The following is a 16,157-nucleotide window of genomic DNA, read 5'->3' on the forward strand; positions in this document are numbered from 1 at the left end:
TAGACAAAATCAGCCTGGCTGTGCGATGTGCAAATGTTCTGTGTTATGTGCGTGTTGGTCACTGACAGGGGTCTGGGGAAAAAGTAGAATTTGCCGAAGCGGGTTGGGGAGTAGTGGCAGAGATAGTTATGCTTATCAAAGGGGGGAGCAGGGATCAAGAAAGTTTGAAAAACAGTGAATTAAAGTCATATATGTGCTTTAGTCATAAAAACTGAGAATTTATTTATATATTCTGCATTTTTTCAAATACAACATAATTATCAAATTTGACATCCATCACTCCAGACTCTGTGGTAGCCAATGGGACCCAGAGACTAAGAAGGGACCACGCTGTCCCCCAAAGTACATGATCTAGTAGAGAAGACAGAGGAACGATTAATACCCTTACATGACAAGTAGCATAATAGAGCATGTATAAAGAACATGAGAAAGAGAGGGATTGATTTCTAGTTGTTTGTGTTTAGAGTTGACAACATGAATCGACATTGGGGAGCATGTATAATCCTAGATAGTAATATAAATATTAAAAAATCCCATGAAAACCCTAATCCTCACAGCCTCGCATGGAGGACATGGCAGAGGTGTACAAGGATAAGGATGACCTGGCTGAGGGACAAGTACCACATGACCAGGGTCATCAACTCGAGATCAAAGGGGACTCCAAGTCAGGTTGTTACTGTGACATCACACTGTATGTGTCTTTTTTTGTTTTTTTAATTAAGAAATAAATTTAGGTTTCATTTCAGAGGCCAAACATAGTCAACCTTTTCAGGTATTGAAGCCTCCAAGGAATTGGTTCTTAAGCTCCAAAATGTGCTCTTCTGACAATTTCTCTCCTATTTTATAGGCTCACCTCATGGATTTGCTGTGACTTAGAGGAAAGGCCAGGCTTAGGAAACAGACGGACCTGGCTCAAATCTGGCTCAGAACTCACTGATTATGCCATCTTGGACAAGCATCTGAACGCTCTGGTTCAGTTTCCCACGTGGCACACTGAGGAAATAAGATTATATAATAAGATGTGAGTGAAGGCACCCTAGTAGGCAATCTGCTTCTGTCTCTACCACCACCGCAGTAAAGGTACCATCTCTCAACTGGATCTTTTTAAATGTTTGTCTTCATTTATTCTGGGCCACTCCAGTCTGTCCATTTCTGCACAGAAAACAAATGTGATTGTGTCTCTGACATTGAAAGATCAAAAGCCTCAACATGATGTCTATAATGTTTCTTTCCAAACTGCAGGACATGAGCCATTAGTGGGTCATAGAAACAACTTTGTGGGTTACCAGCAGCATGTTTTTTAAAGGGGAACAAAATAGAACACAGCGGAAATACTAGATTGCAATGTCAATTTTAAGCATAAGGATTGTTACATGAAGCTTGTTTTCACAGTATGGGTCCGGGTTTTAGTATTTTCTGAGAGAAGAAATAAGTGCACCTGTGAAATAAAAATAGGATGATGGTGGGGGGCAGATAAGGAAGCTATGTACACTTGATAAAGCTATGGGGACAGAAATGAGCTGTTGAATATTAAAAGTTTGATAGGAGAAATGAAAAAGACAATAGAAGTAGGTTTACAAGATAAGGATGAGAGAAAATTTCAGAAGATAAAGCATAGTGGTAAGGGGATAGAAGATTGGAAGAAGAAAAGACACAAGAATTGGAGGTCCAGTCCATGAGGTCTGATATCCAAATACAGGAGAAAATGTACAGAGGGAAAAACTAGAGGAAGTTGTCAAAGAAGGAGCTAAAAAGTTTTTATAAAACTAAAGAACAAGAATTTTGAGACGGAAGAAATTTAAGAGCACTGGGACAAAGAAAAGCTCCTATAAACTAATAGAGAGGAAGACAACAAACTAGGACTAGGAATCATACTTACATCTCCCTTATTCCTCATACCATACACGCAAAACAATAAAAAAAGTTAATAAAACAAACCCAGAAACGCCAGTTAGAATTAAAGGTATAACTAAAATCCAAATTAAAAGTACAACTACCGTAGAAAGAGGAAAAACCCCATAAGATAATATTTCTCTGTCTCTGGATGGGCAAATAACTTTCTAACTTTCTAAACATAAAGGCCATGAAAGGCATTACAAAGGAAAAGACCCACTCAACATTTTAATATATTAAACTGAAATATTGCCAAAACCATTTAAAATTAAAATTAAATATAAATTGAAGAAATGGCAAACTGGGAAAGAACTATGAACAGATTAAACAAAGGGTTTAACATGTAAAGTATTCACATGAGCAATTTGTAAAATGTTCATATACTGTGTAAAATATGCGAAATAGTCACATAATATATAAAATGTTGATGTCAGTAGATGAGAAAAAACACTAGAACCATATTAGAGAAAAATGGGCAAAGGATATGAAGCAATACAAATGGCTAGATTCACTGAAGACGAAAACGTCAATCTTAGTTGTAATTTAACAAGTATAAATTAAAAGTTGAGCTACAAAATTTTTTCACCTAAAAATTTTCACCAAAATTTTTTTCACCAAAATTTTTCACAATTATTTTCTTAACGAATTATTTTTCACCAAAATTTTTTCACAATTTTTTTTCACCAATTGTTTTTTTCACCAAAATTTTTCACAATTATTTTCTTAACAAAGTATTAAAGATTGTTTTTCAGTGTAAAATTAATGGTGAGGATGTAAAGTGATATGTTTCTGGAAAGGTTTGGCGATACATTATAAGTATTTTTAATGTTTAAATCTTGCAATGCAGTAATTCCATTTCTAGATATCTAATCCAAGGCATTTCATTATTTAATGTTTTACCAAATATATTGATCTAGGTACTGAAGTATAGGATATTTATAGGGGATTAGTAATACTTGTGGAAAAGTAAAAAACAAAATAACTGTCCGATAATAGGGGGAATGTTGAGTCACTTATCTCCATCAAATAGAATTTATTTTGCCATCAAATAATATGGGTATAATTATTTTCAGTAAACGGTAAGTAGACTTTCTAACTTGAGAGGAAATTTATTAAACACAGCATTTAGATATTGGCTGTCAGCAGAAACAATGGCTAACGTCTGAGGCATTCTGTCAACAATCCTCATTTGAAATAATAGCTTTGAAATATGCACGGAATGTAAAAGACAAGAAGGCTTTCCTGCTGTCCTGAAATTGTTGAGCAATCTGTACAATAAGCAAACTGGACAATGGCCACAGTGAGAGGATTTATTAAACTGACTTCACTTCTTACCTTCCCCAGTTTAAAACACACACGCAAACGCACACGCAAGCGCGCACACACACACACACACACACACCTGGAAAGCTTGGAGGAATTATTTTTGAAAGACTCCGAATTTCCAGAAGTCCATCAAGTCTAATCATTCTGCTAAAAATACTTTTCTTCAATTGTCAGAATTGTCAAGTTTCCTTAGATGAAGAATTTCTGTGTTACTGGGGATACCATGAATAAGGGTAAAATGGAAGAGTAACTGAAACGAAAGGGTACTTATTCTCAACTAGTACCTGTGGCTCCAATTGAAAGAAGCATGGACGCGGTTTCACAGTAAAAGCAACCATCTGAGACCCATAGAGAAGACATTTGTCTGGAGCACTGAAGGATCACCGGAATTGTAATCGGCAAATTCTGAGAAGTTTTGATTTGCGCACAGAGTTACACTTACAAAATCAGAGTGTTTCCTTTTGATGCTCAATATCTGAAGACTAATTTGTATCTAGATTATTTATTTTATATACATGGTAGCCCAGCATCATTCCTCCTAGGATCCTTAGAAATGTAAAAAGGAAATAATTTAGTTTATAAAGCAAATACAGGGGACTTCCCTGGCAGTCCAGTGGTTAGTACTCATTGCTTCCACTGCAGGGGGACGAGTTTGATCCCTGGTCAGGGAAATAAGATCACACATGCCACGTGCAAAACCAAAAAATAAGAAAAGCAAAAACTCAACTCAAGACTTGTTTTAGTTGCCTATTAATAATTCAATAAGAAATGAGGGCCTGTTTGTTATTCGTAATCAGCATTTTATTGTTTATTAGAGGAAAGACCCTTAGCATGGTGTTTAAATTTTTGACATTAATTTTCCTTCTGAATTGTTTCACTCTTCTCTTTTCACTTCTTTAGAGGAAGTTTTCATATAGAATGAAAAATTTGGTTATATTTTTATATAGTTTTAAATAAAATCATTGTAGAAGAATTTTTAAGATTATAAATTAGGGTGAGATGGGGAGATTATCACATGATACAGATGAGCAGTACTTGTAGATCCTCAGGGTTTAGCTTGAGTGGTGACAGCTATAAGTAGGAGAGGAAGGCAAGCTGGATCCTTGGCTCCTTATATAAGGAAGGAGAGCACAGGAAGCCTCCCTGGGGTATACAGATGTCCCTGGGGCCTCACTGTAGACTGTCGTGGGATCCCCCGACAACACTGACTCTATGTCTAGGGAGAGGGAGATGTAATAGCCAATGGTAACTAGAATACTGTCTTACCATCCTTAGAAAAGAAGATTTCTAAAGGAGGAAGTCAATTTCAGGAGAAAGATGATCACTTTGTACTAAACAAGTTGATTTTCAGGGGCCCAGTGGCCAGTCAAGAAGGAAAAGCAAATCAGAAGCGCAGGAGAAAGTCAGTGCTATTCGAGAAAGCTATGGCACTAAATAATATCTTCAAAGAGAGAGAGAGAGTGTGATACTAAAGAATGCCGTGAACATAAAAAGGAAATTTAAGGGGAAAAATAAAAAGAGTTAAAAGAGAGATGAGAATTCAGCTTTGAAGTAAGAGTGCATTTGTGTAGTAGAAAAAGAAGTGGAACCAAGGAGAAAGAAAAGAACCGGAGAAGACTATCAGTGCCCTGGAGGTCAGAGACATTTTAGGAGGAAGGAGGTGCGCCATGAATCAGTGATGTGGAGAGATAAAGGGTAACCCATGGAGCAGCACTTGGGAGACAATGTGATGATTTACAGAGATGAATTTCAGTGGAGAAGCGGGGTCAGAATCAGAAAACAAGAGAGATGAGGAAATGTTTTTGTAAAGGTGGATTATTTTTGCTTATGTTTTCACATGTTGGGTATTGAAATGAAGGTAAGAGAATGGATGCAGCTTAAATCAGGAAACAGACTGATGACTGATGATTTAACTCTTTACAGAGGTGATAGTGATCATTTAATTGAGCATAGTTTTGGAATGCATGGGAGGTGTCTATTTAAGGAGTTTAAATGGCAAGATTAGCTCTGGAGAGGGGGAGTAACTTCTCTTCCCCTGAGACAGGAGAGTAGGAAGAAAGATGGGGTGTAACCAAGAGGAGAGAGACTGCAGTGTGTGCCAAATGATTTTTGTTACTTATTTTTTTAATAAACATTTTTGGAGTGTGCACTGTATGAAGTACCAAGATCCCTTGGAAAATATGATGATGAAAAAGGCCTAGACAATGCTCTCAAAGTAGTTTTATATGGAAGGTAAGTCAAGTACAAAAATAACTCTAGGGATTGAGAATACAAGGTATTAACTTAAATATAAATTTTTCTATACCTCAGTTTCTTCCTCCATAAAATGGTAATAATGATAGTACCACCTATGTTTCAAGCATTCCATTCTCTTTCTAGCTTACATTTCCTAGTGTTCTAATAGAAGTATTTGACCTAATGGAGACATTCAGCCCATGAATCAAACACTGTTTCATTCTCCATCATTGCCCTCATGTTCTCATTTCCTTTTTTACCCAGGATAAATTTACTGGCCCATCATTTTAATCACTCTCTTATCCCTCCATCCAATCCATCAAGACACTTGTTCCTCTCTCCTTGAGATACACATGGCTGGAAAACCCTAACCCTGATGAAACCTTACTGTTTGCTTTCTTCCCATCTTTTGAGTCCCCTTCTGCATGGAGGAAAATTCCACAGAGTCATACAATATGAGTTCAGGAAACACATCCAGACCAAGGCACATATAGGCTCTGCATTTCTTCAGCATCTACATGGAGAGGCATCCCATGTGGAGGAGGGCTTTCTTGTAGTGGAGGCCCCTTCCCCATTGCTCTTCCTTCATATAGGGCTTTGATGACAGCCACTTTATTAGGAAAGGGACCTTGAGACTGCTTGGGGAATTAAGCTGCCTAGATATCATGCCAGCCATTTACAGGAGCTGTCTGGGAAAGCCAGCAGCCCTGTACGTTAGGAGGCACCTGGGGACCTTGGGCCCTTTTGGATGCTATAGCCCTCCAGTCATGGAAGGAGTCTAGGCTAGCCTACTGTTCAGGCATCCTAGGATGAACATCTAGGGTCATTTTTGAACAATGCTTCTCCTTTATAACAATCTATCCCCAAGACCCTTGAGTGCTCCTCAGGTGTTTCTGGAATAGGAAGAGAGAGATTATTTGACTTCCACCCAATCTTTAGAGGCTAAGTTAACTGCATTTGTCACACTCCCTCAGGGATGTGCTAGATTGTCAGCCACTTCCCCTACCCACCATTTATTACCAATACATTCTATAGAGACCTCGAGATTGTTTCTTTTATCCTTTGACATTAAAGTTGGAAAAGGAGAAGAGTGCATTGATCCTCCATTACCTATCTTCTGCATATTCCATGGTGCATGAGGCTCCAGGGCAGAGGTACAAAGAGCTACTACTGCTCACTCAAAGGGCCCCTGCCATCAGTATTCCGGTCTGCAGCAAACATTCGTTTGATGCACTCTTCAAAAGCTACCAGCAGGGGTCACATAGAGCAAGCCCTTCCTTGGTTATATTTTTTGTCCCTGATCCCAGACGCAAAGGATAAAGGTTTTATGTTTAAGCCAAATTGTGGTGACCTCTTTGGACAGAGGGGTATTAGAGGATTGGGCCCCAGCCCCAGCTTCCTCTTGTCTTGAATGGACCCCAGATAAGTATAGGGACCTCTGGCACCTCTTGCAGACCATAGGAGATGTGGGGAGTTTCTATTACTTGGAACAGTGGCAGGCCAGCTGATCTTTCTTAGCCTTATTGGGGAGACTACAGGGTGAGGAAGGTTCAATGCCTTTGTTCTCTAAAGGCAGTTGATCTCTTCGCCACGGATTTCTTTAGCATGGTTTTCTTCTCCTCTCCCTGGTACTTGTGCTCACCATATACTAGTGGTGTTTAATGCCCTGACCACTGTGCTACCTCCTCCCATTCTGGCAGCTTTCCCAGGGAAAACCTTCTGTACCTAAAAGGATCCTGAAATTTTTATAACCTTTCGATCTCATATATTTTCTTGCAAGAAATCTTAAAGAAAATATTTCAGGCAAAATACCTGTGTTTTGTGGGCTGATAACATTAAAAATGAGGCCTTTTACTAGACAGTTGGAAGAGCTGATTGCATTCAATTGTGTGGAATAAGGAATGATGGAGTTAGGGTGGGGCTGATTTGAGTAGAATCTGGAAGAGATACATGGGTACTGCCCATCAGTTCAAGTTTCATTTGGAAATCTTTTCTTGAGAGAGTACCTGTTTTCTTGGAAGGAAAATTGTCTCTTCTTTTATCCAAAGCAAGAATATCAGAGGAGACTTCACTGAGAAGTTGATGTTTGGGCTGAGGCTTGAGAGATGCCTGGGTGCAAAGACCATCAGACAAGAGTATACCGGCCTTTTTTGAGACACAGCCAGGAATGTGTTTGGAATGAGAGAGCAAGGAGCAGGGTAGAAAGGGGTGAGATCAAGAGGTGATGGTGGGCCAGATCACTTAGGGACTCTTAGGACATTCAAAGGATTCTAAGAGGGGTGGAATAGGTGTGCTTGAAGTTTGAAGACAGGGGAAACAAAGAATATTTGAACGGTGGAAATGAGGGGGGCTTAACAGGATTAGGAAACAGTATTAAGGGAGCACGTGAAATTGGGTTAATGAGATAGTTTGCTTTGTTTGTTTTTTCTTTTTTTATTTGTACACATATTTTCTGTCCTAAAATTATTACTATTACATATGCTCCATAGAGTTCAAGTTGAACATGGAGTATACATAGTGAAATTTATTTTTGACATTGTTTTCAATATGTTTTTGTTTTCACACACACACACTGTAGTTTATTTTTACAAGAGATAAATAAACTGACAGAAAGCATTGTAAATGGATGAACACAAGAAAAGCAACAATGATTGCAATTACCAAACACGAAACACACTCATACTATGTCATAATAGTGACATTCAGTCCAGTAATCTTCCACTGTAACAGCTCCTTTACTTTGCAGTGAAAATTGACTTGTATATTTTTTGCCTCTGAGTCCTTGTGGGATTTTTTTTTTTTTAAACAGAAAGTCACAAAAATTATTATCATCCTCATCAGTTCTCTCATTCACATGTAATTAATTTTTTTTTCTTCTTGATATTTTGTAAGGCAGTGTTATGAATTCATCAGTTTGCCATTAGAGTTCTGAAAATGCTCATTCGTTCAGTTCCACAGTATAGTCAGTTACCAAAAACCTGTACTTGTCAAAGTGTTTTCCATGAATTCCTTGAAAATGAAACCCTTTTATAGGAACATTTTTGCAAAAGCATCACAGTACATGCAGTACTCTTTGTAAATGACAAAAGACTTAAAAATGACCACGGTTAAAGATTTGATGAAAGTTCATAATAATGCAATTGACAAGGAAATTTAGTTATTTCTGAAATATACATTTTAAAGTAATAACTAGTATTATGACTTATAACATTATACCAGAACATATAAGATATTTAGAAGTTTTGTGTAATGTCTGAAACATTTATTTTAATGTATTTCCATACTAATAACCTAAAGAAAGTTTAGTATTAGCTGTTTTCATGTGTTTTTTTATACTGCAGGTTATTAGTCATCAATTTTATGCACATCAGTGTATACATGTCAATCCCAATCGCCCAATTCAGCACACCACCATCCCCACCCCACTGCAGTTTTCCCCACTTGGCATCCATACATTTGTTCTCTACATCTGTGTCTGAACTTCTGCCCTGCAAAGCGGTTCATCTGTACCATTTTTCTAGGTTCCTCATACATGTGTTAATATACGATATTTGTTTTTCTCTTTCAAATAACTTCGCTCTGTATGACAATCTCTAGATCCACCCACGTCTCAACAAATCACGCAATTTCGGTCTTTTTTATGGCTCACTAATATTCCATTGTTTATATGTACCATGATTTCTTTATCCATTCGTCTGTCAATGGGCATTTAGGTTACTTCCATGACCTGGTTATTGTAAATAGTGTTGCAATGAACATTGGGGTGCATGGGTCTTTTAGAATTATGGTTTTCTCTGGGTATATGCTCACTCATGAGATTGCTGGATCATATAGTAATTCTATTTTTAGTTTTTTAAGGAACCTCCATACTGTTCTCCATAGTGGCTCTATCAACTTACATTTCTACCAACAGTGCAAGAGGGTTCCCTTTTCTCCACACCCTCTCTAGCATTTGTTGTTTGTAGATTTTCTGATAATGCCTATTCTAACTGGTGTGAGGTGATACCTCATTGTAGTTTTGATTTGCATTTTTCTAATAATTAGTGATGTTGAGAAGCTTTTCATGTTGATGCATGTCTTTTTCCTAACTTTCATGAGAATGTTACTTTTGTTTCACTGTTAAGAATGATCCTTGCTATTTTTTACCTTGAAATTCTTTATCTTACAAAACAAGTTTCTCTTGATGCTTTGCAAGTAAGAATGTAAAATCATGAATGGATTTGGCATTTCATCAAATGCTTTTTTGGTACCTATAAGATGATGGTATTTTTCATTTACTTTGTTAATATTCTGAATTATATCATTAAATTTTCCAATGTTGAATCATCCTTCCTTTCTATTTGGTCATGATGAATTATTCTTTTATTATATTGCTGTATTTCTTTGGATAACATTCCATTTTATGTTTTCATCTATGCTTATAAATAAAGATGGCCTGTAGCTTTATTTTTTTATTTTCCTTTTTCGTTTTGTTATCAGAGGTAAGAATAGCCTCATCTGAGTAGCTTTCCAACTTTTTCTATACTGAGACAATTTGCACAATAAGAGTTAACTGTTTCTTTCAACTTTTCTAGATTCACATATAAAATGATGTGTCTCCTGGACTTTTAGGGGTCATACTTTGAAACAGCTTCTTATACTGGGGTATTATTCAAGCTTTCTGGTGTTTCTTGGATCCATTTTGGATATGTTTCCTCTCCAGAAAATTATTCTTTTCTCTTATCTTTTGAAAATCTTGCTGTCACGTTTCTCCTAAGATTCTCTTTTGAGATCTTAAAAATTCTTTCGTGCACTGTTTCATTCCTAGTGGTTTATTTTCCCCTTCTTTCTTAGGCTCAGTTATGCCCATGTTTTATTGCTATCATTAATTTCTTCCAAGAATACTTTTGGTCATCAGTGTTTGGTGTTGTATGTGTTTTCTTTCATTAACTTTGTCTTTATTCTTAGTTATTTTTTACTCCTACCCCTTCTTTCTCTTCTTCTATTTTATAGCTTCTTCAATTGAATGTTTAGTTCATATATTTTTAATCACCCTTGCTTTTTCTTTTGGTACGATGAAAGATATCTGTATCCTTTAATGCTTTTCACCCTAAACTATATTTTAAAATTTATTTAAATAATTTAAATAAATTAAAAAAATATTTCACAGAAATTTGTAAATATCATCATAACTTGATGATTTATGACAATGAACCATTCTGATGGCTGTGTAACCAGCACCTGGCTTCAGGATAGAATATTCACATTTTTCTAGAGACTTCCTCACACCCCCACTCACAACCTCTCTCTCTCACAAAGGTAACCGCTGGTCTGACTTCTAACATAGATTACATTGCCTCCTTTTTCTCTTTATATAAATGGAAGCAAAGAATAGGTATTCTTTTGAGTCTGGATAATTTTGCTCAGTATTCTGTTTAAAGAATTATTCTTATATTTTCATGTAGTTCTTGTTTATCTTCATTGCTGTATTGTATTCCATTGTATGAATATACTACAGTGTACTTAACCATTCTAATGTTGACTGGCATTTGAGTTGTTTCCAGTGTTTGGCTACTGAAATAATGTTGTTCTGAACATTCTTGGACTTGACTTTCATTGCACAGACATACGCACATCCTAGGCATGAATCATAGCACATGGGTAAGTTCAATTTTAGTGGATACTGTCCAAATAGTTTTTCAAAGTGAATGTAATGATTTCCATTCTCCTTACTAGAGTACAGGAATTTCCACTGTTCACAACAACACCATTTCTTGTACTGTCAATCTTATGAAATTTTAGCCTTTCTTTGAATATGCAATTATATTCCATGGTGGTGTGTTATTTGTAGTTCCCTAGTAACTATCTCCAAACATTAGTTTGCAACCTGTCTGTATTTTTTTTCTTAGGTTTTGTTTCCAATACTGCCCTGAAGACACTACATTTGGGATACCCACCCAGGGCTGGGTGATTCACTAGACCTCAAGAGGCCAGAGCCAAGTGTCGACCAAGGACATCACAGACTTGCAGGCTCAGCCAGCATCAGTCCTGAGCAAGGCTTCTGCCCAGTGTGGAGTCCCCTGCAGAATCAGCAAGCCTAAGAAATATTATCAACTCATTGCATTAAAGTCTACTGGGGGTTCCTGCTGATATACTCCAACCCATTTTTGAAAAAGTAGTGTTTTCCAGCATCCTCACCTATCCAGAACATAAGTAAAATCTTGAGAGTTTCTTGCTTATTAATGAAAGCTATGAAGTCTGCTATGAAGTCTAAGTCCAACTGGGCCCAGAACCCAAGTTGTAGCATAATGGTATTTCATCCAACCAAATAAGAGTTTAATGATTTCAATAAATACATTGCTTATATGGAATCCAAGCAGGCCTGGCTAAGATCATTCCACCCCAGGACTGGAAAGCCAGAGAGACCTACGATGACATCGATGACATCTTAATAGCCGCTCCCCTCCAGCAGGTGATTTCTGGGCAGGCAGGTGTGTTTACTCAGCACCACAAAAAGAAGAAAGCCATGACCGTGAGCGAGTATCGCCGCTTAACAAACAGTGAAACACACCAGACTCCATTCTACTCTAATTTTGAGGATCTGGAGCGAAAATATTGGAAAACACGCCCCTATGGTTCACCAGTATATGGTGCGGACGTCAGTGGCTCCTCATTCGATGAAAACACAACGCAATGGAGCCTTGGACACCTGGGAACCATTCAGGACCTGCTGGAACAGGAGTGCGGAGTGGTCATCGAGGGTGTCAACACCCCCTACCTTTACTTCGGCATGTGGAAGACCGCCTTCGCCTGGCACGTGGAGGACATGGAACTTTACAGCATCAACTACCTGCACTTTGGGGAGCCCAAGACTTGGTATGCGGTGCCCCTGGAGCACGGCCGGCGCCTGGAACGCCTGGCCAGGGAGCTTTTCCCGGGCAGCTCGCGGTGCTGTGAGGCCTTCCTGTGGCACAAGGTGGCTCTCATCTCGCCCACGGTCCTCCAGGACAACGGCATCCCCTTCGGTCGGGTCACTCAGGAGGCTGGAGAGTTCATAGTGACGTTTCCCTATGGCTACCACTCTGGCTTCAACCATGGTTTTAACTGCGCAGAAGCCATCAATTTCGCCTACCTGCGCTGAATCGATTATGGCAAAGTGGCATCGTAGTGCAGCTGTGGGGAGGCCCAGGTCGCCTTCTCCATGGACGCCTTCGTGCACATCCTGCAACCGGAGCGCTACAAGCTGTGGAAACGCGGGCAGGACCAGACCGTTGTGGACCACACGCAGCCCACGGAGCCCAGCAGCCAGTTCCTGAACGCCTGGAGGGAGGTCCGCTCACCTGGGGCACACACGCTCCGCCGGAGGCACTGTCCGTCCCGCAGCGCCTCGCACTGCCGTCCGCCAGTGGCTGCCTGCCATGGGACCCACTGTCGAGCCCCTGTGGATCCTGCATCCCCGACCCCCTTGCCGGCCCGGGGTTCTTGCTCTGCTGCCCAGTTCGGGGCTGCGGCTTCCTACAGCTCCACGGAGCCTAGCCTGACTCCGCCGCTGACTGCAGGTCCATCTGCTGCGGGTCTCCCCCTACCTGGACGATACAGTCCTCGTCGTCGTCCTCGGGAAGAGAGGACTCAGGATCCGACTGTCCAGGCCCGGACTAAGAGGCGCTTGTCCTTAGACACAACACACCCATCTCTGGACTTCGAAGCTCAGCTCCCGTTTGCCGGCGATCCCTTGATGGACAACCCTGCATTGCTGAGCCCATGGCTGCAGCATCCTTCTAAGCCTTCCGGGTGCTGTTGCGCCCCTGATCTTCAACCCTTGGGTCCTCCATTGGATCCCGAAAATGTGATGCACCCTGGCCCATGCCTGCCATCTCTGGAGGGTATTACATCCAGTGTCCTTGACAGCCTCCCTTTGATTCCTCCCAACGTTCCTGGGACTGTGAGAGTGTTTCCCAGGGACGATGCTGGGAACTGCAGGGCCCCCGTGAACTTCTGTGAGATTTTAAGTTTGGACCACTCTTATGCCTCTAAGAGTCTTGTCCCAGCTGCAGAGACCAGTCTCCCGCACACCCTTGACTGTGATCCCCTGGGGCTAAAGCTAGAGGCACCTGCATCTCTTGAGTCCTGCGAGGAATTCCTCACCAATGCATGGTATTCAATCTGTGAGCCCATGACTACTGAAGACTTTGCTAAATGTGACTTTATCTGACCCTCCACCCCAGAAACCACAGAAGCTCCCAGCCAAGCAACAATCTGGGCTGGGCCTGTCCTCAGTGGAGATGCTTTTATCTCCTAGAAATGACACATTTCTCAAGCTGCCAGATGCTTTCTACCATGACAACCAGGCCTCCTAGCAGCCTCTGAAGTGGACCTTCCCACGAGGACAGCTGCCATAGAATGTTGTACCTCTCAGGTATTCTCATCCCGCTGCTGAACTTTGATGGTCCTTTGGCTTCTGCCTTAGCTTGGATGGTATGGACACTGCTTGCTTCTGATGGCAGGGAATGGTCCAAACGTGGGGCTGCCTGGGCCCCTGGACACCAGCCGTGTACCTTGTTGCTTCATCTTCTTGGCCCTGCAAACTAAGGACACTGCATAGTGGCCATCTTGCACCTCTCCTAAGGCACTGTAGCTGTACAGGCAAAAGAGCCTGCATTTTCCACCACTTCTTTCTCTTCACCACAGACCATAAAAAGCTATAGTAGCAAGTTCACAGTGTGCTTCCAGCCTTATGCATTCCAGTAAGATTTTTTCTTTTAATTGCCCATCTTCGTACAGCCTAAAAATATCGTCTTTTTTTTTTTAAATAAATGTATTTATTTTTGGTTGCATTGGGTCTTTGTTGCTGCGTGTGGGCATTCTATAGCTGTGGCGAGCAGGGGGGCTACTCTTCATTGTGGTGCGTGGGCTTATTGCAGTGGCTTGTTGCAGAGCATGAGCTCTAGGCACACAGGTTTCGGTAGTTGTGGCACGTGGGCTTAGTAGTTGTGGTTCGTGGGCTCTAGAGCGCAGGTTCAGTAGTTGTGGTGCATGGGCTTAGTTGCTCCGTGGCATGTGGAATCTTCCCAGACCAGGGATCGAACCCGTGTCCCCTTCACTGGCAGGCGGATTCCCAACCACTGCACCACCAGGGAAGCCATGGAACGTGCATTTTCAGACGCAGAAGACTGACTGATTGACAACTGTAAAACAAACAGACGCAGAAGGCCCATGCGAGGCAGTGCAACACGACCAAAGCAGGATATTCCTTGTTTTTGATAAAGCAACCCTTTAAAATAGGAACTTTCTGGAGACACTGTGAAATTAAGTTTCCTTGTAAAATTATCATCCATCTTTCACACGTTTGATAAATATGTGCAATCTATCTACGATCCCCAGATGTGACGGCTCCGTCAGAAAAAAAATAAATAACGGTACCAGGTGCCATTCCTGGGCCTTGTCCCAAGGCAGCCAGTGGAAGAGTCTATTTTATTCTCTTCTCCCCTCATTAAACAGTAACAGCGGCAGAGAAGGAGAGCATTTGGATTTGAATGGCATCCAATACCTAACATGCGAAGCAACTCTTTCAAGCGTTAGATCTTGTCTGATCAGGAGGATCAGGAGGGCTTATTTTTCTGAAGACGGTTGGCAGCACGATCCCCTGTCGTTACCATCCTAACGCTTACGACAATGCGTCATTATCCAGTCAGCAACTGGGGGGGGGGGGTGCTCTCAGCTGGGTTCTCCATCACCGCCTGGCGGAAGCTGTTATCCACATAGGACACCATCTGCCCCCGCGGCCCGGGCCAGGGTGTCTCTGCGCCCTCGGCCGCCGCCTCTGCCCTGCGTGCTCCGCCTGCCCGCCTCGGCCCAATCAGCCAAACCTCAGCGGCAGGGGGTCGGCGGGGCGAGGGTCGCGCGGCGCCCGGCGGCCGGGAGCTCCTGCTTCCTCCGCCAACTTCGCTCCGCGCGGCCGGGAACGCTCCCTCCGGACCCTGGCTCTACACGCCTCCCCGGCTTCTCTCGGGGACTGCGGCTGTGGCTCCTCCCGGCCCCAGCGGGCCGGAGTTATTTTTAGAGAGTTCGGTGAGAAGGTAGGATGCGGGGCTGGGGGGCACCAGCCTCCCGCTCCTCAGCGCGGAGGATCGCCCCCTCCTCTCCGGGACTCGCGGCGCCGCCCGGTGCCCCAGGGAAGCACTCGGGCACCGCGGCTGCCGTCTGAGGACGGGCTCAGGTCCGGGCGCCGCGAAGTCGGGTCGCCTCGGCCGCCGTTCCCGCCGCGCCGAGGCTACGTCTACTGCGTTCGGCCAAGCCCTCCAACTGCTGCTGCCTCCTCTCGGGCCGCGCCGCCGCCTACCACAAGCGGCGCGCGCAGAGGCCAGAGCACCGCCCCGTTGCGCCCTCGGCCCGCTGTTTCTCGGCAACTTTGTTCCCGGGCTGCAGGCGCGGGAGGGAAGGGGCCGAGGGCAGCCGGGTCGGGACTCCCGGCGGCGGGCGTCGCGCACAGCCCCCCGGAGAGTGTTTGGGAAGCGGCGACTCCCCTCCTCTTCCCCGCCTCTTTCTCCTCCTGCGCCTCTGTGCATCCCCGCCGCTCCTCGGGGAGCACATCAGTGATGTTTTATGATGTTTCAAATACATTAAAATATTGGCTGAATTAAATTATGAATTAAATAAATTAAAATCATATTTTAATTAAATTAAAATATGGCTGAATCACTTTACTGTACACCTGAAACTAACAC

At 42.2% G+C, this 16,157-nt stretch overlaps 1 pseudogene across 1 annotated transcript; it reads left to right on the forward strand.

Moving 5' to 3' along the window:
- Positions 1 to 952: 952 nt before the first annotated feature.
- LOC307181326 (lysine-specific demethylase 4D-like) lies at positions 953 to 14,267 on the forward strand (annotated as a pseudogene). Its single transcript, XR_013831731.1, has 2 exons — positions 953 to 1,080; positions 11,343 to 14,267. The product of XR_013831731.1 is annotated as a lysine-specific demethylase 4D-like (transcript).
- Positions 14,268 to 16,157: the final 1,890 nt, after the last annotated feature.

This window comes from Stenella coeruleoalba (assembly GCF_951394435.1).
Source record: "Stenella coeruleoalba genome assembly, contig: scaffold_287, whole genome shotgun sequence".
In the NCBI taxonomy this organism is placed as follows: domain Eukaryota; kingdom Metazoa; phylum Chordata; class Mammalia; order Artiodactyla; family Delphinidae; genus Stenella; species Stenella coeruleoalba.